The following is a 27,206-nucleotide window of genomic DNA, read 5'->3' as shown; positions in this document are numbered from 1 at the left end:
TGTTTCACTCTCTTTGGCTGTATTGCACTATCCATATCGCACAGTGATCGCAGTGCATAGAAACTTGTCTCTCACGGAAGCGGCGGCACACCTGAGAGAAACGGCTATTGTGAGACTCTGAGGGGACGAACAGGTAAGCGGTGAACAGCTGTGTGTGTATGACGATCAGTGAATAGCGCGATGTCTTGATCTACCCCCTTTCCTGTTCCTCCATCCCGGCTCCCACCAACTGTTGCATTTATATCGTGCCGGCTGTGGCGTTAGCGTGTGTGTTACAGCGACATTGACTGCATTCCCTCCCTTCCTTCGATCCTACCTCCACCTCCACCACCACTGCAACTACCACCCCCCGCCCCCGCCCCACCCTGGCAGCGCGTAGAGTAGTAAGGGGCTCCGCACACATATAAATTATATGTAACTTCAGCAGGACCGACGACGCACTGCAGATTATCCCAGCCCGCTACACGAAAGGAAAACAGGCCAAGTACTCGTCATAATCCCTATCGCGGCATAAATAATAGGCCGTGCGTCGTCTGTGCCGCTGAAACTGCGCAGGTATATTCTGCCCTTAAAGGAACGTGCGGGAGCATACATCGATTAGTGTGCGGTGTTCAAACCCACCACAGCTGTTGTTCGGACTTCCCGCTCCTCCATTGAATGGCCAGAGTGTGGCTGTGAGAAGAGTGACTGCGTCAAACAGTTGGCTTCAAAGGAGTTCATGAATGCTGTCCCCACAGAAAGCGGGGAGATGACACACGGAGTTATATGAATGATACAGGCAGGGGTTGTGTTTAGCGAGCATGTGCCGCATGATCAACAAGAAAACAAAGTCCGAACTGAACACTTCCGGAAGTTTTATAAGCCATCGTTATAGGCCCGTGTTACATTTGTCAACCGCTTTGTGATCTCTTCGTTTGAACGAACGTTCTATAATTACTTCCGCTTAGTGAGACCGCAAGGTCTGTCGGTACTGTGGAGTAAAACGGCACACAGTACAGGGCAATTCAGGGACCTCTCAAGTGCATGTGTACCCCCCGCGGGTTAGGGGGAAAAATTTACCCGATGCTCCCCAGCATGTCGTAAGAGGCGACTAACGGATTCTCCTTTTACCCTTGTTAAGTGTTTCTTGTATAGAATATAGTCAATTTTTGTACAGATATTAGTCAAGCAGTATGTAAGAAATGTTAAGTCCTTTGTACTGGAAACTTGCATTCTCCCAGTAAGGTCATATATATTGTACTACGTTGCAAGCCCCTGGAGCAAATTTTTGATTAGTGCTTTTGTGAACAAGAAACAATTGACAAGTGGCTCTATCCCATCTCCCCCCTTCCCCCGTCGCGATATAACCTTCGTGGTTGAAAACGACGTTAAACACCAAATAAAGAAAGAAACGTGCAGGTGTTTGGGACATCTGTTGCTTTGTTTTGACCTTTCTCAGCTAACTGCATGCTTATTGAGCATTGCAATACAATCACGGTCTGCGCAAGGTAGTAACGTCATAAAGTATTCATTTCAGATTTGCATAGTCTGATTTGCATGCTTTGATGACACTGAAAAAACCCACCAGAATATTGGTTATTTTGCGTCTCATCAAAAATTCACGTAATTAGAAAAAAAAAATGCCATTTGCGATTTATTTGTTTTAGGATTTGATTGAGTCTAGCGGAACTAATCGGACGTAAAAGTGTCGTGTTTCAATTTAATCAACGTGGGAAGCATTGCCTCCGAAATTAGAAAATAATTTTACCAAACTATTTTTGAGATTTCTTCTTCAATCTTGAGAACTGTCAATGTTAAAAATTGCAGACTGTAGTAGCGTCAAAACTTAACCGTTGAAGACAACCGTTTCAGAACCCGAGACAGAAAGGGCCAGAAGTTTCTGCACAACGACAGTGCAAACTCAAGTGTGACCCATTATAAACAAGAAATTCCTCCGAGGTAGGAAAAACACCCCCGTCCTTAGCATTCTCACTGCCACCAACTGAGCAGGCACTGCTAACAAGTGTGGTTATTTCCCTTTGACCATGAATATGTGCCTCTATAAGTCCTTGTAGAATCTTAATCCACCAATAACTCCCTAACCGTGTGTTTGACTGGTCCCAATTTTTGTAAGGACCGTCTCAGGAATGTATAGAACCTGTTCACCAAGTTTGGTGACGATCGGTCCGTTCATTCTTGAGATCTATATGCGAACACAAACAAACAAACAAACAAACAAACACATCGAGTGAAACCTATACACACCCCTATACCGGGGGTGTAAAGAGACTGCCAACGTTCCAAAATTCAGAATCAAAAAACAAGAAAGGTAGGTTGTTGGAACGTTTGTTATTGACAAAACAATACATTCACGGATATTTCGACCCAACGGTCTTTTAAGTGCACAGACAAACAAATATTCACACAAAACTTATATATCTGTGAATGTATTGTTTTGTCAATAACAAACGTTCCGACAACCTACCTTTCTTGTTTTTTGATACCGTAGCAGCGTCACAACTAGACTGTTGGAGACAACCATTTCAGAACCCGAGACAAGACAGAAAGGGCCAGCAGTTTCTGCACAACGACAGTGCAAAATCAAGTGTTATTTGTTGGTGCTTTCAGAGCATGTGGGTGTGAGGTTGACTCCTCGTAAATTAATTGCCATGACGGTGGAGTGGTGGTGACAGGGAGAGGAGCAGTGCTTTCAATCACACAGGATAGAGAGGCGGGCTTCACGTGCTCTGCATACAATGTGCTGTGTAGAGTTGTGACGTCACGGTGCTGTAACCATGTGCGGGAAGGACAGGTGTGCGTGAGCCGTCTGTAGGTGTACGTCAGACACCGGTATAGCACGGATTACCTGTCAACGAAGTCTGCGACGTCTGTTATCGCTTTATAACACCCACCGGAACCTACCCAACAGTTTTGGTAAGTCATGCTTTTTCTCTTCTTTATCTTCTGATGCTTTTGTACATATATTTTGCCCCCCCCCCTCCCCCCTCCCGGCTGTAAATTTATCTTTCTCTGGCTCTCTATTAATGCGCGTGTGCGTCTTGCTTTCTCTTTATGTGTGTCTTTCTGTCTGGCTGTCTGGCTTTCTCTTTGTCTTTCTCTGTCTGTCTGGCTTTCTCTTTGTCTTTCTGTCTGTCTGAATGGCTTTCTCTTTGTCTTTCTGTCTGTCTGACTGGCTTTCTCTTTGTCTTTCTGTCTGTCTGAATGGCTTTCTCTTTGTCTTTCTGTCTGTCTGACTGGCTTTCTCTTTGTCTTTCTCTGTCTGTCTGACTTTCTCTTTTTGATTTCTCTGTCTGTCTGGCTTTCTCTTTATCTTTCTCTGTCTGTCTGACTGGCTTTCTCTGTGTCTTTCTCTGTCTGTCTGAATGGCTGTCTCTTTGTCTTTCTCTGTCTGTCTGAATGGCTTTCTCTTTGTCTTTCTCTGTCTGTCTGACTGGCTTTCTCTTTGTCTTTCTCTGTCTGTCTGACTTTCTCTTTTTGATTTCTCTGTCTGTCTGGCTTCCTCTTTGTCTTTCTCTGTCTGACTGGCTTTCTCTTTGTCTTTCTCTGTCTGTCTGTCTGTCTGGCTTTCTCTTTGTCTTTCTGTCTGTCTGTCTGGCTTTCTCTTTGTCTTTCTCTGTCTGTCTGTCTGGCTTTCTCTTTGTCTTTCTCTGTCTGTCTGACTGGCTTTCTCTTTGTCTTTCTCTGTCTGTCTGACTGGCTTTCTCTTTGTCTTTCTCTGTCTGTCTGACTGGCTTTCTCTTTGTCTTTCTCTGTCTGTCTGACTGGCGTTCTCTTTGTCTTTCTCTGTCTGTCTGTCTGGCTTTCTCTTTGTCTTTCTCTGTCTGTCTGACTGGCGTTCTCTTTGTCTTTCTCTGTCTGTCTGACTTTGTCTTTCTCTGTCTGGCTGTCTGGCTTTCTCTTTGTCTTTCTCTGTCTGTCTGACTTTCTCTTTGTCTTTCTCTGTCTGTCTGGCTTTCTCTTTGTCTTTCTCTGTCTGTCTGAATGGCTTTCTCTTTGTCTTTCTGTCTGTCTGACTGGCTTTCTCTTTGTCTTTCTGTCTGTCTGACTGGCTTTCTCTTTGTCTTTCTCTGTCTGTCTGACTGGCTTTCTCTTTGTCTTTCTCTGTCTGTCTGACTGGCTTTCTCTTTGTCTTTCTCTGTCTGTCTGAATGGCTTTCTCTTTGTCTTTCTCTGTCTGTCTGTCTGACTTTCTCTAGCTGTGTCTTTCTCTGTCTCCGTCCATTTGCTTGATGTATACTTGATGATTTTAATTTCTATGTTTTACCCAACTAAACTACCATTGTGTGGGCCTCCAGTTGCCTCTGTTCAGTTATTCTTTAGTTTCATTGCCATCATCAAAACGATGCTTGTTCGTGGGTAAGTCCAAACTTTACTCCCGCGATTCAAAGGTTTGCCGAGTTAAGACCATCTTTAAACGTCCAACTAGACCTCCCCTTATCTTCCCCATCTATCTGTCTCTCATTCTTTGTGTGCGCACGCACACGCACACACACGCACACACACACACACACACACACATGCGCAGGCACGCACGCACGCATTCACACATACACAAACACACACGCACACACATACACACACACTCACACACACACACACACTCTCTCTCTCTCTGTCTCTCCATTTCCCTGGAGTCCTGTGTTTTAGTGTTTCAGCACGTGTTGTAATTGGCTGTCAAGCAGTTCTCCTTTTTGCCTGTGCGGGGCGTCAGAGTTTTAATAGAAGGGGCGGGGAGAAAGAGAGAGCGGGGGGAGAGAGAGAGAGAGAGAGAGAGAGAGAGAGAGAGGGAAGAGAGGGGAGAGAGGGGAGAGCGAAAGCAATAAAGAGAGGGGGGAGAGAGAGTAGCGAGAAAGAGAGAGAGAGAAAGAGAGAGAGAGAGAGAGAGTAGCGAGAGAGAGAGAGAGAGAGAGAGAGAGCGAGAGAGAGAGAGAGAGAGAGAGAGAGAGAGAGAGAGAGATGAAGATGATAATTAGTTTTAACGTCCTCTTAGAACCAATTGGCCTATCTTGGGACAGGTAGAGTTAATATATGCTTTATATGGGGACAAGACACTGGACAAACATGCAAACAGAGAACACATATCTCTCTCTCTCTCTCTCTCTCTCTCTCTCTGTGTGTGTGTGTGTGTGTGTGCGTGTGTGTGTGTTATATGATCGTGTTATATATCTGGAAGTCTGTTGTTGCGATGTTTCAAAATGGGGATGGAAGTAAAGATTGTGTACGCGGAATATGGTTTGACTGGAGCGGGTTTGTAGGCTTATTTTCTTTTTTTTTTAATGTGGAATATTTTTATATTTATGGCTGAATAAGTAAATAAATACATAACTGGAAAAGTAAGAGAGAGAGAGAGAGAGAGAGAGAGAGAGAGAGAGAGAGAGAGAGAGAGAGAGAGAGAGAGAGATAGAAACAGAGACAGAGAGAGAGAGCGAAGAGAGAGGGAGAGAGAGAGGGAGCTAAGAGAGAGAGAGGGGGTGGGGGGCGTTGAATAGACCTCTCCTCAGACAGATCAGTGATCGTTGAAACATGCCTCCCGCCCTAGATATCCTTGTTGAGAGCGATGGATTGTTGGAGCAATAACTAATATTGTAGTTCTGAATGCAACACATGTTCATGACATAGCGGAATTTTTGATTACATCTCAGTTAATCTGTGCTTTCATAACTGACGACAAGTCGATACATTCTTCTGTATTATTACTTTTATTAGAAATAAAATGCAATGTCTCTGTCTGACTGTCTCTCCCGATGTCTCTTAGTCAGTTAGTCTTTCTCTTTGTCTCTCTGTTACTCTTACCCCAACTCCTTCCTACCACACTCACACAAACAGACACTCCCATACACACACACACTGCTTCTCTTTCTCTCCGTCTCTGTCTCTCTCTGTCTCTCTCTGTCTCTCTCTCTCTCTCTCTCTCTGGCTCTCTCTGTCTCTCTCTGTCTCTCTCTCTCTCTCTCTCTCTCTTTCACTCTTTGTCTCCCTCTGTCGCTCTCTCTCTTTCTCTCTCTCTCTGTCTCTCTCTGTCTCTCTCTCTCTCTCTCTCTCTCTCTCTCTCTGTCTCTCTCTGTCTCTCTCTCTCTCTCTCTCTCTCTCTCTCTCTCTCTCTCTCTCTCTCTCTCTCTCTCTCTCCGGCGTTTTTTTTTATCCTTTTGTAATAAAGATCTGAGTTCTGAGTTCTCTCTCTCTACTAGTCTGTCTGTCCGGCTATCACTGAATCGGTTTCTCTTTCTCTGTTTCTGTCTCTCTCTCTGTTTCTGTCTCTCTATCTCTGTCTGTCTGTCTGTCTGTCTGTCTGTCTGTCTCTGTCTCTTTCTCTCTTTCTGTCTGTCTCTGTCTCTGTCTCTCTCTGTCTCTGTCTCTGTCTCTCTCTCTCTCTCTTTCTCATTCTCTCCCCACCCCTACCTTCCTCCCCTGTAGGCACAAAACAGAAGGCAGGGCAAAGCTGACTGAAGGCCAGGTTACGGAAAGGGGCACTGCCTGCCGACAGGTCGCGTGTAGGAAATCGAAGGTTGCTTGCTTTACACACTCTGCCGGTGTTTAAGGCTGTAACGAACTCTAGCATTTGATAATCATTCAAATGCCAGCGATTTTAAGATAAGATACGACAAAGACTGATCAGATCAGATCAGATCATGCAGATCAGACCAGATCAGATCAGATAAGATAAGGTAACTTTAATGTCCATTGCCATTATTGCACAGACATGCAATTCGTCTCTCGGCACCACGTCGCATCACTCGGGGAACAAACACAGACATGCAATTCGTCTCTCGGCACCACGTCGCATCACTCGGGGAACAAACACAGACATGCAATTCGTCTCTCGGCACCACGTCGCATCACTCGGGGAACAAACACAGACATGCAATTCGTCTCTCGGCACCACGTCGCATCACTCGGGGAACAAACTCAGACACACAATTCAAAATGATAACTATACGTACACGAATATTCATTAGCATGGGGCAAATGACAGCTTGGAGTGTGACTGTGAAAGCTCAGAAATTCATAACACTGTAAATGTAGACTTTGTATGATGAAAAAGCACAATTGTCAAAGATCCAGATTAGACAATCTTCTTCTTCTTTTCGATCGCCGATCACACTTGGAGTCCAGATCTTGAGATATAATTAGTGGTCCTCTGCAGCGCAGCCACTGGCCCGTACAGCTTGTTGTGCAGGGACTCCGGCAATGGCCAGATTTCCTCTCTCAGCACCTGGTGGCTCCTACAGTCTTGTAGGATGTGGGCCGTGTCCTGCTCTGCTTCTCCACAAGAACACATGGGGGAGGGCACAACATGCAGCTTCCCGTGGAGATGCTGGTTAAGTCTGTTGTGTCCCGTTCTCAGGCGGAAGATGACCACCTGCTGTGGTCCGGATAGCAGGTGGTAGCTGTCCTGTTGCTGGGGCGTCCTGTGCAGAGACTTAATTGATGGTCTTCATCTCTGTCAGGCTCACAGGGTTGTTCTCTTGCTCATCATTTGCACCCAGCTTTGCCATCCTGTCCGCCTCTTCGTTTCCTTGTACACCACAGTGGGAGGGGATCCATTGCAGTACTGTCCTCAGGCTCTTGATGTTGTGGAGAGCGTGTTCCAACTGAGGCAGTTTGCTACTGGTCATTGCTTGTAGTACGGACAGAGCGTCAGTCAGGAAGACCACCTGGTTGTCATGGTTGACTCTGTCGTTGATGGTGTATGCTGCATGGATCAGTGCTTGTACCTCAGCTCTGTAGTTTGTACAGTGGAGGCCTGTTGGCATGGCCTCTGCTTGCCACTCTCCACTGGGGTACTGGACATACACCCCCGCTCCTCCATTTTTGACGGCCTCTGTGGCTGACCCATCAGTATACACCCGTATCCATGCTTCTTGGGGGTACCTTTCTTCAAGCATGGCAAGAGTCAGGGCTTTTTTCGTCGCATTGCTCTAATGATGTCAAGAAATGTTTTGCTAGTAGTAAACTGGGTTCGATAAGTGACATGCGAACATTTGACTTTTGATGTTTGCTGTTGAAAATGCACGAAATGGCGTTCCTGCAAGCGAATTCATTTCCGATGTAAAGCAGTCAACCGGAAGGCAGCACAGTTTTGGACATCAAGACGAAGTGTTCACTGCGTCGTTACAGCCGTGGCACAGTTTAGGAAACAGTTTAGCGGACTGCACGTGCCAGATGCCATGTGAAGAGTGTGTGTGTGCACACAGTGACCTGGAGTCTCGCCCTGTGCGCAGTGGTGTGTGTGTGTGTGTGAAGTCTGGGGATCGCCCGCCGACTGGTGGCTTGCCAAGGGGTTATGCGAGGACAAACTGAGATACAGTATGATTAAAAGTAGGGTCTTGAGAAGCGAGAGAGATTAGAGAGAGAGAGAGAGAGAGAGAGAGAGAGAGAGAGAGAGAGAGAGAGAGAGAGAGAGAGAGAGAGAGAGAGAGAGAGAGAGAGAGGGGTAAGCAAACAAGCAAATAAACATAAACAACAAAATGACAAAGTAAGCAACATACAAATCGAAAGCGAAACATGCAACATGTTAATTGAGGTTACACATGTAAAGTGATCGACGGTAAAATTCACACGATACCAACGTTTACACTAATGCTAATAATGATTATATGGTGTAAATGATGATGATGAAGATGTTGATGATGATGATGATGATGATGATGATGATGATCAAGTGATGATGATGATGATGATGATGATGATGATGATGATGATGATGATGATGATGATGATGATTCTTCTTCTTCTTCTTCTTCTTCTTCTTCTTCTTCTTCTTCTTCTTCTTCTTCTTCTTCTTCTTCTTCTTCTTCTTCTTCTTCGTTCATGGGCTTAGACTCCCACGTTCACTCATGTTTTAAGCACAAGTGGAGTTGTACGTGTATGACCGTTTTTACCCCGCCATTCAGGCAGCATACGCCGATTTCGGGGGAGGTATGCTGGGTATTTTCGTGTTTCTATAACCCACCGAACTCTGACATGGATTACGGGATCTTTTCCGTGCGCACTTGGTCTTGTGCTTACGTGTACACACGAAAGGGGGTTAAGTCACTAGCAGGTCTGCACATAAGTTGACCTGGGAGATCGGAAAAGAAGAAGAAGATGATGATGATGATGATGATGATGATGATGATGATGATGATGATGATGATGATGATGATGATGATGATGGAAAATCGCAACATAAATTCCATATAATACATATATAATAAAGAACATATTTGTGTAATTCATAAAGCTTTGCCAATTGTTGACAGCTACTTGCACGTGTTAAGACTAGTATAGCCATCTAGGTAGACATAACATGATTATGCAGAGCTTGTTTAAAACTCTTTAGTGAGGTTAATGATCTTATTACAGACGGAATGGAGTTCCACACCATAGCGCCAGAGAAGGCTTGACTAGTTTTGAACAAATCAATCCTGGGTATTGGTGGTAGAAAATTAATAGACCCGTACCTTTCGGTGACTCTGTGAAATAGGTCCTGAATATAGATGGGCACTTCTTTGTTCAATGCAAAGATTATACACATTCGTTAGGGATTCCACTATGTACGGTAGGGCTAATTTAAGCAACGACGGGGGGATTTTGTCAGGCCCCATGGATTTATTATTCTGAAAGTTTTCTATAAATTTTCCATCTTCATGTACGGCAATAGTTGGGATAGAGAATGAATCTTGCGATTTCAATTTATGAATACAAAATTCTTTTAATCTAAACAACAGGGAGTCCCCACCCTCGACTTCTTCATTTACCTTTTTAGATTGTTTCAATCGATCAGCCAAACACAGAAAGTGCACATTGAATTTGTCAGGAGAAATGGCGCTATTTAATCTGCTATTTCTTCTCTGGGATTTACACTTCATTTATGGCTTGCCAAAGCGTGGCAACATCTTTTTTGTCTTCAACCAATTTATGAAAATGATTACTTTTTGCCTGGCGTACTAACTCTGTAACTCTATTGCGTTGTGCTTTAAATTCTGATTTCCTTTGATTTTCCTTCAAAAAATCACGTAGTGCCATAGCTTCTACAATCTCAGGAGTAAGCCATGATGGTAATGTTGGGGATTTTACTCGGTGTTGCCTCAGAGGGGCATGCATGCTTATCAACAATCGGGTAGAGTATACGTGAGAAACAATTAAGCGCCTCCTCAGCCTCAGTACAATTAAACACATCATGGAACGGAGCTGAAAATAAGTCTATGAAAAAGTTAGACTCGTGAAATTTTTTAAAGCTCCGATATTCGATGGTTGTGTGTCCTTTTTTTTATGACATTTTGGGATTATATAGTTTCATGAGCAGCAAGTCACGTAATGATCACTAATGCCAGAATTAACCACATTAACATTCGAAACCATTGTTTTGTTATCCGTGTATATATGGTCAATTAATGTCGCTGTTGATGCAGTTATTCTTGTTGATGTTTCAACTAGTTGTTGAAGGCCAAAGAGGGACAAAGTTGTGACCCCCCGCGGGTTAGGGGGAGTCCCATATTGGTTGGGACGAGAAAGAATTTACCCGATGCTAACCAGCATGTCGTAAGAGGCGACTAACAGGTTCTGTTTCTCCTTTTACCCTTGTTAAGTGTTTCTTGTATAGAATATAGTCAATGTTTGTAAAGATTTTAGTCAAGCAGTATGTAAGAAATGTTACGTCCTTTGTACTGGAAACTTGCATTCTCCCAGTAAGGTCATATATTGTACTACGTTGCAAGCCCCTGGAGCAATTTTTTGATTAGTGCTTTTGTGAACAAAAAACAATTGACAAGTGGTTCTATCCCATCACCCCTTTCCCCGTCGCGATATAACCTTCGTGGTTGAAAACGACGTTAAACACCAAATAAAGAAAGAAAGAAAGTGTCCATGAGAGAGAGAGAGATAAGGAGAGAGACAGAGACAGACAGACACACACACCCACACACACACACCCACACACACCGTCTGTGTCTTGATGAAGATCTCAGATGCGGATTGGCATGGTGTGACGTGTCAACTACCATGTTAAAAGGCTGACAGAATGCCCTCTTTAAAGGCACACTCAGCTTCCCGTAAACCATCAGTTTCTGTTCACAGACACTGTCAAACATTTATACACAGTACAAACACCCTTTCGTTTAAACACTCACCGCTTGAGAACATCCTTGGTGCCCTCCGTAAAGAGCGAGCATTTGTTAAAGAATTTATGTTTGCGTGGCCAGCCGGATTTACTTCAAGTACAATCGTTTTGGCGCTAGAACTAACTTTTAAAATCTAAATAATAAATTGACAGCTTGTTACACAAACATCATAAAAGAATTTTTTTTTATCAAGACAAGATCAGTACAATTCGAAGTTTTGAAAAAAGGGAGCCCGAAATCTGGTGTGTGGCCCGTTTACGCAAGCTAAAAAGCAATTCAAACGAAGTGTGACACTTAATGCTGTTAAATGCTATTGCAAGTGTGTTCCGTAAGGTTAGAACGGTTTTTTCGTGAGAAGATTTACATCGTTCTGTAAACCATTTAAGGCAGACTGGGCTTTAAAACACCAAACGCCACTGCTGAAGGGACATCAAAACCCAAAAACCAAACCAACCACCAAACACCATTCGCGCATTTTTGTTGTTTGGGGAACAACTGGAGTTTTGTGAACACGCACTGGGCCGTGGTGTAAACCAAACGGCGTGTAAAAGTAAAACGTTCGGATGAAGCGAGGTTCTGCTTTGACGGAAAGTAAGCTAAATCGCATGCATACTGAGATCTGTTGTCAAAAGAACGCAAAGAAACGAGATATCTTTGAAAATCAGGAATGGTTTTGTATCTCTCTCGTGCATAACGGGGAGGCAGTTCAGAGACGGTAGGGAGATTTAATAAACGAAACGTCGGGACGTTTCGTTTTGAAGTTGTGGTAAACGTCATCATTTCGGGGGTCTCTCGCTGGAAAGGTGAAGGTCAACTGAAACGGAACGTGGAACGTCAAAACGCAGTCACGTTTTCCACCCCCAAAAAACGAACAATATTTCGTCAACTTTTGTGAGTATTTTTGCACACTAACAGTTTTATTTGTTGGCCATTTTATGCATTGCTAGATTCATCAACCCTTTCACAGTCTTTCAGCGCTGAGAATGTGTTCATTGGAGGTAGACAACTGTTGTGAACTGAAATATTTTGAAGGGTGCTGATCCTGGTACATTTATCCAACTTCATGGTGAAGAAAGCAAATGGCGAAGCAGAAGTAGGTCATCGCATCGAATTTTTATTCTGGCTTCGTATGTGATTTTGTATAAACAAAGTCTGTGTGATTTATTTGGACTGAAAATAATCAAAGTATGCCCGATTCTGGACCACCTCCTAGGGGTTTTTTTTCCATTCTGATCGAGGACAGACGTGATAATTTCACTTGAAGATTTATCGCCCTTCCTTCATTCCGAAACGAAACGTGAATACATCTACATCTTGTCTGCGGCCTTTGCCGTCTCGTTTCACGTTCCGTTTCGCGGGGTGACTCATTCACCAAACGAAACGAGCTGCAAAACGAAACGTGCTGTCCTTTGAATCTCCCTACTGTGTGTCTGTGTGTGTGTGTGTGTGTGTGTGTGTGTGTGTGTGGGTGTATGTATGTGTGTGTGGGTGTGAGTGTGTGTGTGTGTATATATGTATGTGTGTGTGGGTGTGAGTGTGTGTATGTATGTGTGAGTGTGTGTGTAGGTGTGAGGGTGTGTGTATGTGTGTGGGTGTCAGTGAGTGTGTGTTTGTGTGTATGTGTGTGTGTGTGTATGTATGGGTGTGTGGGTGTGTGTGTGTGGGTGTGAGCGTGTGTGTGTGCGTGTATGTATGTGGGTGTGAGTGTGTTTGTGTGTATATGTGTGTGTGTGTGGGTGTGAGTGTGTGTGTGTATGTGTGTGAGTGGGTGTGAGTGTGGGTGAGTGTGTGTGAGTGGGTGTGTGTGTGTGAGTGGGTGTGAGTGGGTGTGGGTGTGAGTGTGTGTGGGTGTGAGTGGGTGTGAGTGTGTGTGGGTGGGAAGTTTTGTTTTCTGAGCCCCATCAACAGATCTGACTTTCAACGTGATAAATATGCACACATGCCCAAAGCGATATTAGGCTTGACATTTCTCTCAAAAACTTCTCGAAACTGGTCCCGTTTTGTGTGCGAGATGTTGGCGCAAAGACGCCAAGCTACTGAAAACGATGAAAAAAAAATGTTTTATGGGAACGAGCGTCTCGTGTTTGTCTGCACCTGCTGTATACTCAGTTTTTATTTTTTATTTTTTTATTAACACAATATGAAAAAGTCTGTATGTTTTATTCTTGGAAGTTTGCCCGTTGCGGGAAAAAAACAACCAGTTGGTGTTTTTGTATGTTGTACATTGTTTTATCCTTACCTTTGCTGTGAGCTCGTTTCCTCCCTGGAACGCCAGTAAAACATCCATTTTCCCTGCTGCGAACATGTGCCAGACACCTCTGTTCTCTGTGCATAGAGCGCATGTATCGTTGGTATTTCTGCTGCATACAGGATGAGACAGTGGTGCAGTGAATGAGTGAGAGAGAGTGAGAGAGAGAGAGAGAGAGAGAGAGAGAGAGAGAGAGAGAGAGAGAGAGAGAGAGAGAGAGAGAGAGAGAGAGAGAGAGAGAGAGAGAGAGAGAGAGAGAAGACAAGACAGGACACAATCTTTATTATCGAGGGTAATAGATAAGCAAGAATATATGCTTGTTTACATCCAGCCCTTTCCCCAGGTCTTTAGATAGAGTCAACAAGAACAATAAACAATATAATTTAGAGAGAGAAAGAGAGATACCCCCCCCCACACACACACACACACACACACACACACACACATACACACACACACACACACACACACACACACACACACACACACACAACGAGAAAGAGAAAGAGACAGAGAGAGCAAGAAAGCATTAGGCCAAACAAAAAAAAATAGGTCTGTTTACGGTAACCCGACCGACCCTAGTTTTTTCGCGCGACCCTAGACTTTTTTTTGGCATTTGGGGGGAAAAAAAAAAAAAATCTTGTTTTTTTGGCAAAATAACGTAAAAATATGGTTTTTGGGGAAAAAAAACCACAAAAAAACAAAACAATCCCGACCTACCGACCCTATTTTTTTGGCCTATGTTACCGTAAACAGACCTATTTTTTTTTTTGGCCTTAGGATTCACACCTCTCATGAATCAATCAATCAATCAATCAATCAATCAATCAATCAATCAATCAATCAATCAATCAATATCAATATGAGGCTTATATCGCGCGTATTCCGGGGGTACAGTTCTAAGTGCAGGGATTTTTTTTATTTTTTTTATTTTTTATTTTATGCAATTTATATCGCGCGCATATTCAAGGCGCATATTTATGCCGTGTATATCCTACTTTTCACGGCCTATTATTCCAAGTCACACGGGTATTTTGGTGGACATTTTTATCTATGCCTTTACAATTTTGCCATGAAAGACCCTTTTGTCAATCGTGGGATCTTTAACGTGCACACCCCAATGTAGTGTACACGAAGGGACCTCGGTTTTTCGTCTCATCCGAAAGACTAGCACTTGAACCCACCACCTAGGTTAGGAAAGGGGGGAGAAAATTGCTAACGCCCTGACCCAGGGTTGAACTCGCAACCTCTCGCTTCCGAGCACAAGTGCGTTACCACTCGGCCACCCAGTCCTGAGAGAGATCCATTTGTGCAGGTCACGATTGCTGACTACCCTGTTTTGTTGTCGCCAGAGGTTATAAATAGCCAAACATGAACCCCATCTCAGGCCTATTGACTAACAAGTCAAGTGAATTTTAAGGTAATTTTTGTCTCGTAGCTCCGTTGAATGCATAAAGCATCTGAGAGCGTGTTTTGACCACCGTCCCCTTTTCTTCAACATTCCCCACGCAGGCGTAGAAAGACAATCGCAGCACACATAACAAAACCAGCACTGATGTGACACTTCCACAGTTTGGGGACAACGACACGTCGCACCAAACCGGCGGCAGCACAGATACAGAGTAAGACAGTGAGTTGGGGAACAACTACTTATTACAGAAAGCAACACGAATTCCACGTGCATCGTTGCAAATGTAGGTCAGGGGCCATGCATGAGTCTTGCTCAGCCCTTGTAAAACAACGGCGGTCCGGTCCCTGTGACACAAACTACGACACAACAACAGACATTTTCTTACAACTTTGTGCCGAATCCTGGTGGTGTCCACACTGACAAGTCACACTGTGTGTACGTTATGTACTCGTTGTTTTCATAACAACAGCAACACCATATCGTTTGTAAAGCTCCAAACCAATGGCAGAAAATGATATACAAAAATGTTATGTGAGACGATGACTGTCCATGACATTTGTTGCACGCTTGTGTTGGGTTGTTTTGCGCATTGCACTAATAAGATGCGTGCCTGTATGATCACGTGAGACCGCGAGACTTGTGAAAGATCTCGGCAGTCGGGCGGGAACCTTTGCGAAGTAAAGAACAAGAAATGACTTCGCTTGCTCGACTCACTTTTATTGCGTTTGACTGAGAAGCGTTCACCCAACAAACAACCACCAGGACAAACAGAACAACAATACCACAGTTAAATCGTGTTTTATTTCTGAGATAAAAAGCAGTTTGACTAGCCACCGAAGTCTGCCACACAAGAAAGCTGGTATAAACACCAGACATCAAAACACACATCGGGTACATGCTGAGCATTGCGGGCACGACAAGAAAAGGGAGGGGGGGAGCAGGGCAGGGAAACCAGGGTATGTGGCAGTCAGGCGGGCACCAGTATCGATATGTTCAATCAGGCGTAACAGTGAAGCTCTATCATCAGCAAACCCTTGAGCAGGTCAGGAACTGCTGCAGAGCGCTCTGAAAGGCATGTCAGACACTTGTTGAAAACGGTGCTGAACACAGTGTACAATTTGAAAGGGTCTATGCAAGCCATGGAGATAATTATGTTTATAGTTAAAGGTGGGGATTAAGTCATTTAATACGTACGAAGGTCACAGTTTTCAATTGCATCGTGCGTCTTCGTTTCTTAATCAGTACTCTAGATGTTGGTACCGTTGTGTTCCTAACACTCTGCACTTTCCAAACAAATACGCAGGAAACAGTTTGAAAACTGTGACTTTCGTACACGTGTACTAGTTAAGTGAACCTCCACCTTAATGATAGGTGTGAGCAGATAAAAAACCTAACTGATGCTGTATCTACTGTGTTAAACGATAGAGGACTGAGGAAGATAGTACAACCTGACGTGCACGAATTGTTTAATGGCTCAGTCGGTGCGATTGCATGCTTGCTATAGTTTGGTTGTGTTCGTTTTCTTTCAGTTTGTTTTATTGCAAAGGAGCTGTCGTCAAGAAAATAGGCGACAAGGCATTTAGCGATATTTAAAGCTCTCAGAACACAAGAAAATGTTTCACATTGTTGGGGCTACATATCATGTATGTATACATTATATCTTTTGATATTTTTTTTTTAAAGAACACACATTAAAGTGATGTCCTGTAATGTACAGAATTATATGTATGTAAAGAAAAAAAAAACTTCACCAAAAGAGAATAAAAAAAAAAAAATAAAAAAAATAAAAACATTTGCTTGAAAGGATATAGTCTGGATCGTGTCTTATTTTAAAGATATACCTCTTCTAATATGCACAGTTTTCTATTGGCTATCGTGTTATTTGCCTCCCTTGAATTTTATTTGTGAAAAATCTAGTTGATTAAAAATACCCTAGAGTGCTTGACAGAGATTTCTGGCTCCGGTTTCATATGAACATTTCCTTGAAGCCATTCAAAGCGAGCATGCAACACGAGCGTTGTCAGTCCCCCCCCCCCCCCCCCCCATGCATTGTGCACCGCAAGTTTGCAAAAATAAACTCAGACCAGGGCTGTGAAGGCTTCAAGACAACGAACCGGCGCTTTTTGTGACGCTTTTGTCCCTTCTCAATGTATCGCTCAACGGACAGAAAGTGCTGTGATTTCTTATGCCTGCATGATGTGATAAATGTATTACCCCCTCTGGTTTCATTGCGGAATTAGACGGAAGAAAGTGGCGTGATGGAAGGTGTTTGTGTGAAGGGTGAACGCGACGTGCACTCCTTTCCGACGAGTGGTGGCCGTGGTTGGCGCGTGGGGCCGAGCGGCGGGGTGTGAGGCGGGCATTAATCATTCACTTTGCTTCACTGCACGGCCCTCGGGGACCCGGGGACAGCGCTGCTCTGGTCGGCACGGGACACTCGTCTGTCGAGTGTGTGTTGGGGGGGGGGGGGGGGTTAGTGTGTGTGTGCATGTGTGTTGGGGAGGGGGTGACTGTGTGTGTGGAAAGGGTGGGGGTGGAGGGGTTAGTGTGTGTGTGCATGTGTGTGTGTGTATGTGTGTGTGTGTGCGTGTGTTTGAGTGTTTGTTTGAGTGTGTGTGCGTGTGTTTGAGTGTTTGTTTGAGTGTGTGTTTGAGTGTGTGTGGGTGTGTTTGTGTGTGGATGTGGGTGTGTTAGGGGGTGGGGTGAGTATGTGTGTGTGTGTGTGCGTGTATGTGGCAGTGTGTGTGTGTGCGTGTGTTTTTATGCTAGTACGTGTTTATATAGCTGTCATACGATTGCAACCTAAACAGCATGTTATGCTTCAGGCAATATTTGACACTTCCAGTTTTTGGTTTTGGCTTTTGAAGGTACATGTATTTTCGTATAAGAAAGATGCCCTTGTACAATATGCATGCAGTAATTACGATCATTCTATTTCAAGCGCACGCTTGTTCTTTCGCGTCATACTACAGAGGTTCGCCTTTAAAGAAGATTCCTGAGAGATATCGCCAGTAAAATATTCTGCTACCGTGTACTTGTGTCTGAATTTGTAGAAAGAATGAGTCGAGAGTATTCTTCACAACTGCTACTGTCGAGTGTGCCTCATGCGGCCTCTAGAGGTGCGCTCAGGGGAGTCGAGGTCGTTTGAACCTCTCTTTCCGCTTTCAAGATATCCATCCTTCATTTCCGAGGCCGTGACTGCATCAGAGAATCGCCGGCACTAGAAATAAGAATGTTCACCTTCTGACAGTCGTCATGTTTGTGTCAGCATTGGGATCATCTTCAGTCGCTCTTATTCAATGTCCGTCTGGACAGATCTGTGGTGGTCAACACGATTGCTTCTACAAAAAAAGAGATAGTTTTCATTATAACAAGACGTACGTGAGTCTGATGGTGTCAAAGGGGGGGGGGGGGGGGTGGGGGGGAGGGGGGGGAGGGCAGGGAACTTGTGCTGTCACATGTCGTCTCTGACCAATAAGCTTAATGTGGCCAACGATCCAGATACAAGGGACACGTCTGAATTGAAAGCTGCCTGGTCGAACAGGGGTCCTGATTGGGCCTATATGGTCCGCTGGACCCAAAAAGCAACAACTAACTAACTAACTGGTCGAACAAAAGACACTTTCCTGCGGAAGTAATAGATACATTCCGATAATACAACGCTGTTGCGTCGGGTTTGTATGGGTTGTGTAAGAGTGAATGCCCTTGCTCAAATTTTACTCGGACAAACATTGGAGGGGCCAATCACTAGCGAGGGGTGTGTCGTGGACAGGAGCCCGTGTGAAGTTATTTGTCAGAGGAAAAGCAAGGGCATTCACTCTTTCACAACCCAGAAAAACCCGACGGAGTTATTTCCGAAAATCGACGATTAATACGAACCATGTCAACCATGACTTACTGCTCCTTTTTCTGTGCTCCTGGGGGAGAAGCATAATCAAAGAATAACTCTAAATGTAAAACTCTTCAGTCGAACTAAAGACACCTCGTAGCATACAGGATAATGGAGAGACAAGGAAAACATGTGGAACGCCTATCTTTTTTCTCTGCTCATGGGGGTTTTGGGGACAGGAATTGGGCTTGACGCATTTTATCAGAGGAGTAAAAAATCGATACTCACTTGTGCTGTGTACGGGTCGCTTATCCCTGAAGGCTTAAAGCAAAGATTGCCCCAAAATCAATTGGAGTTCTGGGGGGACAAGGCCGTATCATATGTTTTTAACTTTCTGTGAAAAGGATGGGGGAGTCTCTTCTGTATGAAGAATGTAGATTGGAAAATCGACACAGGCTGTAAGAATAAGCCCTGAACTGGATATTTGATCGACTCATTAGAAAATAATATAGTTACTTTCGAAATGCAAGGAGTCAGCATAATCTATACCACCACGTCAAAAATTGAAAAGATCATATATAACACGACCGATTATCAAAAGTTCGTTTTAAAAATGTTAATTTGACATTGACCGTTGACTAACGAAGACATGATCATTCAACGCATAGCCTGGATGATGTGTTGCACAGTTTTTGCACGCACTCGGAGAAGGCATGTTCAGTGATAAAATCATCCGTGGCTTTGGCCGCTTGCATTTCAAAGGGTCAAATAAGAGTCAATAAAACCAGACGGTAAACACCCTGAACATGAATGACTCTTTCGTGACAGTTCGTTTTCAATAAAATCGTTGAGCTCTGAGGATTCAATGCCATGTTTAGCCAAACATCGCTTCTTTTGTTGCCAATATTCCACATGGTTTATGATTATGTTTGGCCCTTTTATGGTTGAGTTTTGTTTTGCACTGAATGCAAATAGAAAACTGCAGCCGACCTCTAAACGCATGAACAGAACTTCCAAACGTTGATGTGTAGGAGAGATGTGCCAGAGGCTGAAGCCCATCGAGTTGTGCATGGACCAGTTGATCCCCCGCTGACCTGATTTCACGCCGCCCCCGGGCAGCGCCAGCCTCAACAGGGAAGGCAAAGCCAGCGGATGGCGGGGTGAGGACGGTTTGCTGCAACTGTGGAAGGACGTCTGTAACCGAGCAGAAAACGCATTACCTCGGAGTGAAAAAATACGACGCCGTCAGCTTGGAAAATTGGAGAACTCCGAACAGTTTGTGTTTCGTATCAATAAAAAGGTCACGTGAAGCCAGCGAGGCGTGCAGAAAGTGACTGCTGTTCCCATGGGGAGCGAAGTGAATGCGAGACGCTGCACAGCAACAAGGTTCACCCCGACTGAGTCACTCATGTCACCCTGGTGGACGTTCAGCATGCTGTGGCTGGACTTTCTGCAACACAACTCAGAATATGTATTGCTCCCAGGCTAAATGCCCATTGAGCATGGGAAGGGGGTATGGGAGATACAATGTCTGCGGCAGCGAAAGTCCCAAAAAACGAACATAAAGAAATGTACGTAAGTTGACAGTCATGGGTTATTATCCATGTTGCCTTTAAAGTGCGACCATTCTTTGAGTCAGGAATTAGCCACGTGTTAAAACAGTTCATTTGTGGTTTCGCGAAAGCAACGAATCGCGATCTGACAATGGCACAACAGTAGCAGGACCAGCCCGTGAAGTGTGTGATTGGCACACCACTGAGGTACATTGTCAGGGGGCGTGTCACAGTATGATGTCACACACCGCTGAGGTACACTGTCAGGGGGCGTGTCGCAGTATGATGTCACACACCGCTGAGGTACACTGTCAGGGGGCGTGTCGCAGTATGATGTCACAGCACGCTCTCTGCAACAACCACGTGTTGAAACACTGGGGGAGACGCCTTTGAGGAAGATGGTTGCTCTGTGACACTGTGAGACTCAAGAGTTAATGTCCTCAGTGGCCATTTTACGATATATGTTTTGGTAATATGCTTCAAACGTCTCCGGGAAAACTAGAAGTCGTTATTTTGTCAAAAAAACCAAGAATGGTAGGTAATTGGAACGTTAAGGCCAAAAAAAAAAATAGGTCTGTTTACGGTAACCCGACCGACCCTATTTTTTTCGCGCGACCCTAGACTTTTTTTTGGCATTTGGGGGGAAAAAAAAAAAAAATCTTGTTTTTTTGGCAAAATAACGTAAAAATATGTTTTTTTGGAAAAAAAAAAAAAAAAAAAAAAAAAACAATCCCGACCTACCGACCCTATTTTTTTGGCCTATGTTACCGTAAACAGACCTATTTTTTTTTTTGGCCTAATTATTGACAAAACAAAACGTTACAGTTATCTGTACTAGTGCGTTGACCCAGACAGACAGACAGACAGACAGACAGACAGAAACTTATGAAACAGACAATGAACTTATCTCAAAATCGTGTGGCTATACTCGCTTGCAAAGTGCCGGCGAAGTCATTTTGTCATTTAGCATGAGGATACCTGGGTTTGATATTTTGACTCAAACGTGCCCCGTGCGGATGTCTTCCTCGATTCGCCGACATTGGGCGTGTCTCTTCAAAATATCGCTAAGCCATTTTCTGCAATTGTGGTGCGAAGCGAAAAAAGTGGTTTTGCTTCGTATGATGCTTCTTCTTTAAGATGTCAGGAGGCTGGTTCCGTGTAGTTCTCACTTCCTGTAATTGCGTGTATCCCTTTCTGATTGGGTGGCTGACGCTGGTCGCGTGACAGATTGAACTTTTTGAAGATCGTGTTGAGAATCTCTCGCTCGTTGTGCGTCCTGTAATTAGATCATGCTGTTGCCAGGTTCTGTGCATTAGACACCTGTAGTGAGCCCAGGAGGCGAAGGAAGGGGAGAGGATGGGTGTGTGTTTGTGTGTGTGTGTGGGTAATAAGAGGGACACGGAGAGCGGGTCACGTGACACGTTGAAAAAACACTGAAGACCGTTCTAAAAATCACTCGCTCCTATTGCGTCTTGGACTTAGATCATGCTGTTGCTAGCTTCTGGTAAAACTGGTAGCACGAAAAAAGAGGGAAGTGATGTTAAAGGGGGGGGGGGGTGGAGATGATGAAAAGTGGGTCACGTGACGGCTTGAAATCCCTGAAGACTGTTTTGAGAATTACTCGTTCCACTTGTGTGGGATTGGGAACAGGTTTCTTACAGCTGACACTTTTGGTAGCACTAATACAGTCACAGTCAGGACAGAAAGTGGGAAGTGTGTGGGGGGGGGGGGGGGGTGGCAGGGGAGTTTGGATGAAAAGCGGGTAACATGACGGCGTACATTCCCTGAAGAGTGTTTGGCGAGTGATAGGTCTTTGTGTGGGTGTCGCTGCCTGGCAGGGCTGGCAGTCACATGTTGTCTTCCCCCTGTCTGCTGCATGCATCAACTCGCCTTCCCTGACGGCACCCGGGGATGAGGGAAGGGAATATGGACAGCATAGAGCACGGGGGATAACCGGTCAAATGCCGAACAGAAGCCGAATGCCGCTCATGACACGTGTGAAGGCAAGTTTTGTCTGTTTTCTAGGTATTGTTTGATTTATGTCGGGATTTAAGGTAAGCTACTGATTCAGCGATGACTAAATTTGTTTCTCGATGCATAAAAAGTCAGGGAGCGATTGATATTTGCCCGTAAATATCCTTCAAAGCTGAAAATGTCCGCGATCGAGCACCGGAAATGGCTGTTCGATGGGTTTTGCAAGTAGAAATGTGCTTTATTTCACCAAATCAGCTCGTATTTGGTGTGGGTACGGGATTCTAGAGGACGAAGGAGTCATAAGAGGTGAAAAGAAGTGCTATTTGGGAGTAGAATAAATCTTCCGAGACAGTAGACAAGAGAAGGTCATATTTGAGAGAGGAGCGCGTAGGCCGATTGTCTTTCCGACAAGCGAATGATACAGCAGATTAATCATTCGTTTTGACCAGAAACCTAGTCTCTAGTTTTTATGAATGAGTTTTTTAATTAAAACAATCACGAGAACTTTCTCGCTTAGCCTAATGGCTGTTCGATGGGTTTCGCAAGTAGAAATGTGCTTTATTTCACCAAATCAGCTCGTATTTGACATCGGTTTGGTATATATATATATATATTTTCTAATCCTACCGCGAACTGGATAACAGACGCGGCACGACTGTTGCACCACACTTTGAAGGGGATATAGCTCAGTTGGTAGCGCGCTGGATTTGTATTCAGTTGGCCGCTGTCAGCGTGAGTTCGATCCCAGGTTCGGCGGAAATTTATTTCAGAGTCAAATTTGTGTGCAGACTCTCTTCGGTGTCCGAACTCCCCCCCCCCCCCCCCCCCCCCCCCCCGTGTACACTACATTGGGTGTGCACGTTAAAGATCCCACGATTGACAAAAGGGTCTTTCCTGGCAAAAATTGCTTAGGCACAGTTAATAATTGTCTACCTATACCCGTGTGACTTGGAATAATAGGCCGTGAAAGGTAAATATGCGCCGAAATGGCTGCAATTACTGGCCGTATAAAATTTCATCTCACACGGCATCACTGCAGAGCGCCTAGAACTGTACCCACGGAATATGCGCGATATAAGCCTGATTGATTGATTGATTGAAGTAATCCCACACTTTGAAGTAAATTACTTCAAAGTGTGGGGATGTGCCCCACACTTTGAAGTAAACCCATTTTTTACTTCAAAGTGTGGGGGGATCTTCCCACACTTTGAAGTAACTTACTTCAAAGCGTGGGACTTTTGCATCGCCTGTTTGAGCCTGATGATTTTGTCAAAAAAAATGGCAAAGTCTTTTGGATGAGTGAACAGAAAAAGTGAGCGAGCCAAGAAACATAGGGATGTTTGTTATCAGGCTTTAAAGGCATATGTACTCGATGACTATACACGCTAATTGCTTTACCAACAGCTGGAGACATGCTAAATTAAGTTCCCTGCAAAATATTGTGGTCTAGGACCCCTTCAATGTTGAGATATGTTAATTTTCATTTTGATCTGGATCGTCCTATTTATAGATTTGGCAACACATGTAACGTTGATGCAAGGGAGCTAACACCGCGGCTTTGTTGACATCCTCACTTTTTCAGAGGCTAGAACAAGCTGTAATGCATGTATTATGGTCCGCGCATGGTGACATATCGTCATTATATGGTCTTATGGTGCGTTTGACATCGATTATGGGCAAACTACACTTTGTAAACACGGGAGCGCGTACATATGCCTTTAAGCAATGTCCCATTGTTGAGTATGACGAAAACTCGTGGTGACGATTTTAAAACATGTTGGGTCACGCATGGTCCAACCTTACATGGTCCAACCTTACATGGTCCAACCTTACATGGTCCAACCTTACATGGTCCAATCTTACATGGTCCAATCTTACATGGTCCAACCTTACATGGTCCAATCGTGCATGGTCCAATCTTACATGGTCCAATCTTACATGGTCCAACCTTACATGGTCCAATCTTACATGGTCCAACCTTGCATGGTCCAACCTTGCATGGTCCAATCTTACATGGTCCAACCTTACATGGTCCAATCTTACATGGTCCAACCTTGCATGGTCCAACCTTGCATGGTCCAACCTTACATGGACAACCTTACATGGTCCAACCTTACATGGTCTAACCTTACCATGTCCAACCTTACATGGTCCAATCTTACATGGTCCAACCTTACATGGTCCAATCTTACATGGTCCAATATTACATGGTCCAACCTTACATGGTGCAACCTTACATGGTCCAACCTTACATGGTCCAATCTTACATGGTCCAATCTTACATGGTCCAATCTTACATGGTCCAATAATATATATGGACCATGTAAGATTGGACCATGTAAGGTTGGACCATGTAATGTTGGACCATGTAAGGTTGGACCATGTAAGATTGGACCATGCGTGACCCAACATGTTTTAAAATCGTCACCACGAGTTTTCGTCACACTCAACAATGGGACATTGCTTAAAGCCATATGTACTCGATGACTATACACGCTAATTGCTTTACCCACAGCTGGAGACATGCTAAATTAAGTTCCCTGCAAGATATTGTGGTCTAGGACCCCTTAAATGTTGAGATATTTGAATTTTTATTTTGATCTAGATCGTCCTATTTATAGATTTGCCAACAGAGGTAGCGTTGACGCAAGGGAAATAACTCCGCGTCTTTGTTGACATCCTCACTTTTTCAGAGGCTAGAACAAGCTGTAATGCATGTATATGGTCCGCGCATGGCGACATATCGTCATTACATGGTCTTATGGTGCGTTTGACATCGATTATGGGCAAACTACACTTTGTAAACACGGGAGCGCGTACATATGCCTTTAAAGCCTGATAACAAACATCACTATGTTTCTTGGCTCGCTCACTTTTTCTGTTCACTCATCCAAAAGACTGCCATTTTTTTGACAAAATCATCAGGCTCAAACAGGCAATGCAAAAGTCCCACGCTTTGAAGTAAGTTACTTCAAAGTGTGGGAAGATCCCCCCACACTTTGAAGTAAAAACTGAGTTTACTTCAACGTGTGGGAAGATCCCCCCACACTTTGAAGTAAAAAATGGGTTTACTTCAAAGTGTGGGGCACATCCCCACACTTTGAAGTAATTTACTTCAAAGTGTGGGATTACTTCAAAGTGTGGTACAACAGTCGTGCCGCGTCTGCTATCCAGTTCGCGGTAGGATTAGAAAAAATATATATATATACCAAACCGATGTCAAATTTATACGAGCTGATTTGGTGAAATAAAGCACATTTCTACTTGCGAAACCCATCGAACAGCCATTAGGCTAAGCGAGAGAGTTCTCGTGATTGTTTTAATTAAAAAACTCATTCATAAAAACTAGAGACTAGGTTTCTGGTCAAAACGAATGATTAATCTGCTGTATCATTCGCTTGTCGGAAAGACAATCGGCCTACGCGCTCCTCTCTCAAATATGACCTTCTCTTGTCTACTGTCTCGGAAGATTTATTCTACTCCCAAATAGCACTTCTTTGCACCTCTTATGACTCCTTCGTCCTCTAGAATCCCGTACCCATACCAAATACGAGCTGATTTGGTGAAATAAAGCACATTTCTACTTGCAAAACCCATCGAACAGCCATTTCCGGTGCTCGATCGCGGACATTTTCAGCTTTGAAGGATATTTACGGGCAAATATCAATCGCTCCCTGACTTTTTATGCATCGAGAAACAAATTTAGTCATCGCTGAATCAGTAGCTTACCTTAAATCCCGACATAAATCAAACAATACCTAGAAAACAGACAAAACTTGCCTTCACACGTGTCATGAGCGGCATTCGGCTTCTGTTCGGCATTTGACCGGTTATCCCCCGTGTAGAGAGTGAGTGGAGCTAGAAATAGACGCTTGGTACGACAGTGTCCTACATCAGAGGTCTCTACGGAATTGTGCGTGCCGCCTTTGCGTGCGAATCTGTCCGTCTGTCCGTCTAGTTCTGCCTGTCTCGTCATTTCTCTGTCGGTGTATCACTCTCTGCTTGCCGCCTATCGTTCTGCTTAATCATGTTAATCATGTTTATTCTAGGGCCTCAAGAAAAACACATCTTCCAGCAAGTAATTACTGATGGTGCGTGCAGCTGCGCAACAGCGTGAGTTGAGAGAAGTTGAGCGGCTGCTTACATTCTTACTTGAAGCACGTGTGAGTGGTGGTTTATGGGAAATCTGAACACAACCTGCAGTTTCAAACATCGCTCCGTGACAGCTGTGAAATAGATGATGCTCGGAGATAACTCTGTCGCGGTTTGCATTGGCTGTTGGAGAGTTGCGCCCCCTGACGGTGAGACAAAGTGACCAGACCAGTGAAGACGAGCGAGTACAGTCGATCTCTGCAAATAATTAGCTCCGATATGTATCTCATGCAATGTTCGTTCGATATGATGCTCTTTTTCCCCCTGAAATATGCACATCGGAGCTCACAATTCGCCGACGATGGCCTGCCGTGATCGCTCAACACGCGTGTTTTATCAAGCTCACGTGACCTCAAGCACTGCAAAAACCGTGGTCGGTGATCACCACAGGCCAACCGATCATCGCTGCAACAAATCTTGGTGTGCATATTTTCGCAAGAAAATGGCATTATATCGAGCGGACACTGCATGAAATACACATCGGAGGTAATTCTTCGCCTTGATTGCCTTGATCACATTGCTTCTCTTGTCTGCGGCGTGTCGCTGTTTGCCTCACTTCCATCAACTCTTCCACAGCGCATACACATTCTGACAGCAGTATTTTCGGAAAATGTCGACGTCTGTGCTCATTTTGCACTGAAAGGGCTTAATTGCAGTTACAGACAAATTATGCTGTTGATAGTTAGTGTGCTTATGAGCTTGTTCTGTTTGGAGTTGCCTGTGTTTTGAGTGTGGCCCAGAAGGTCTGTAGGTCTGCAATTGTCTGTCTTGTTGCCTGGTCTTCATTGTATCAGACTGGCACGGACTGACGCACTGGAAGAACTACCTTTCATCAAAATTCTTCATTTCAGTTTTTGCTGCCACAGAATAAGCTAGAACACACGAAGAAAAAAACCCACACACATCTGAAGTATTGTTCCTGCCAAGCAAGTTATGCT

General features: G+C 44.3%; 1 protein-coding gene across 3 annotated transcripts in view; it reads left to right on the top strand.

The window, feature by feature from the left end:
- Nucleotides 1-27,206, top strand: part of LOC138961582 (cubilin-like) — a 233,462-nt gene that overhangs the window by 1,901 nt on the left and 204,355 nt on the right. For all 3 annotated transcript variants that reach the window (XM_070333242.1, XM_070333244.1, XM_070333243.1), the window contains exons 1-2: nt 1-133; nt 2,489-2,913. The exon at nt 1-133 is cut by the window's left edge. The gene's annotated coding sequence lies outside the window, so the exon portion shown is untranslated. The remainder of the gene's footprint in view (nt 134-2,488; nt 2,914-27,206) is intronic.

The sequence above is a fragment of the Littorina saxatilis genome, linkage group LG3, assembly GCF_037325665.1.
Source record: "Littorina saxatilis isolate snail1 linkage group LG3, US_GU_Lsax_2.0, whole genome shotgun sequence".
NCBI classification, from domain to species: Eukaryota; Metazoa; Mollusca; class Gastropoda; order Littorinimorpha; family Littorinidae; genus Littorina; species Littorina saxatilis.
The sequence above is the reverse complement of the archived record's forward strand: the minus strand, read 5'-3'. Positions and strand labels throughout refer to the sequence as shown.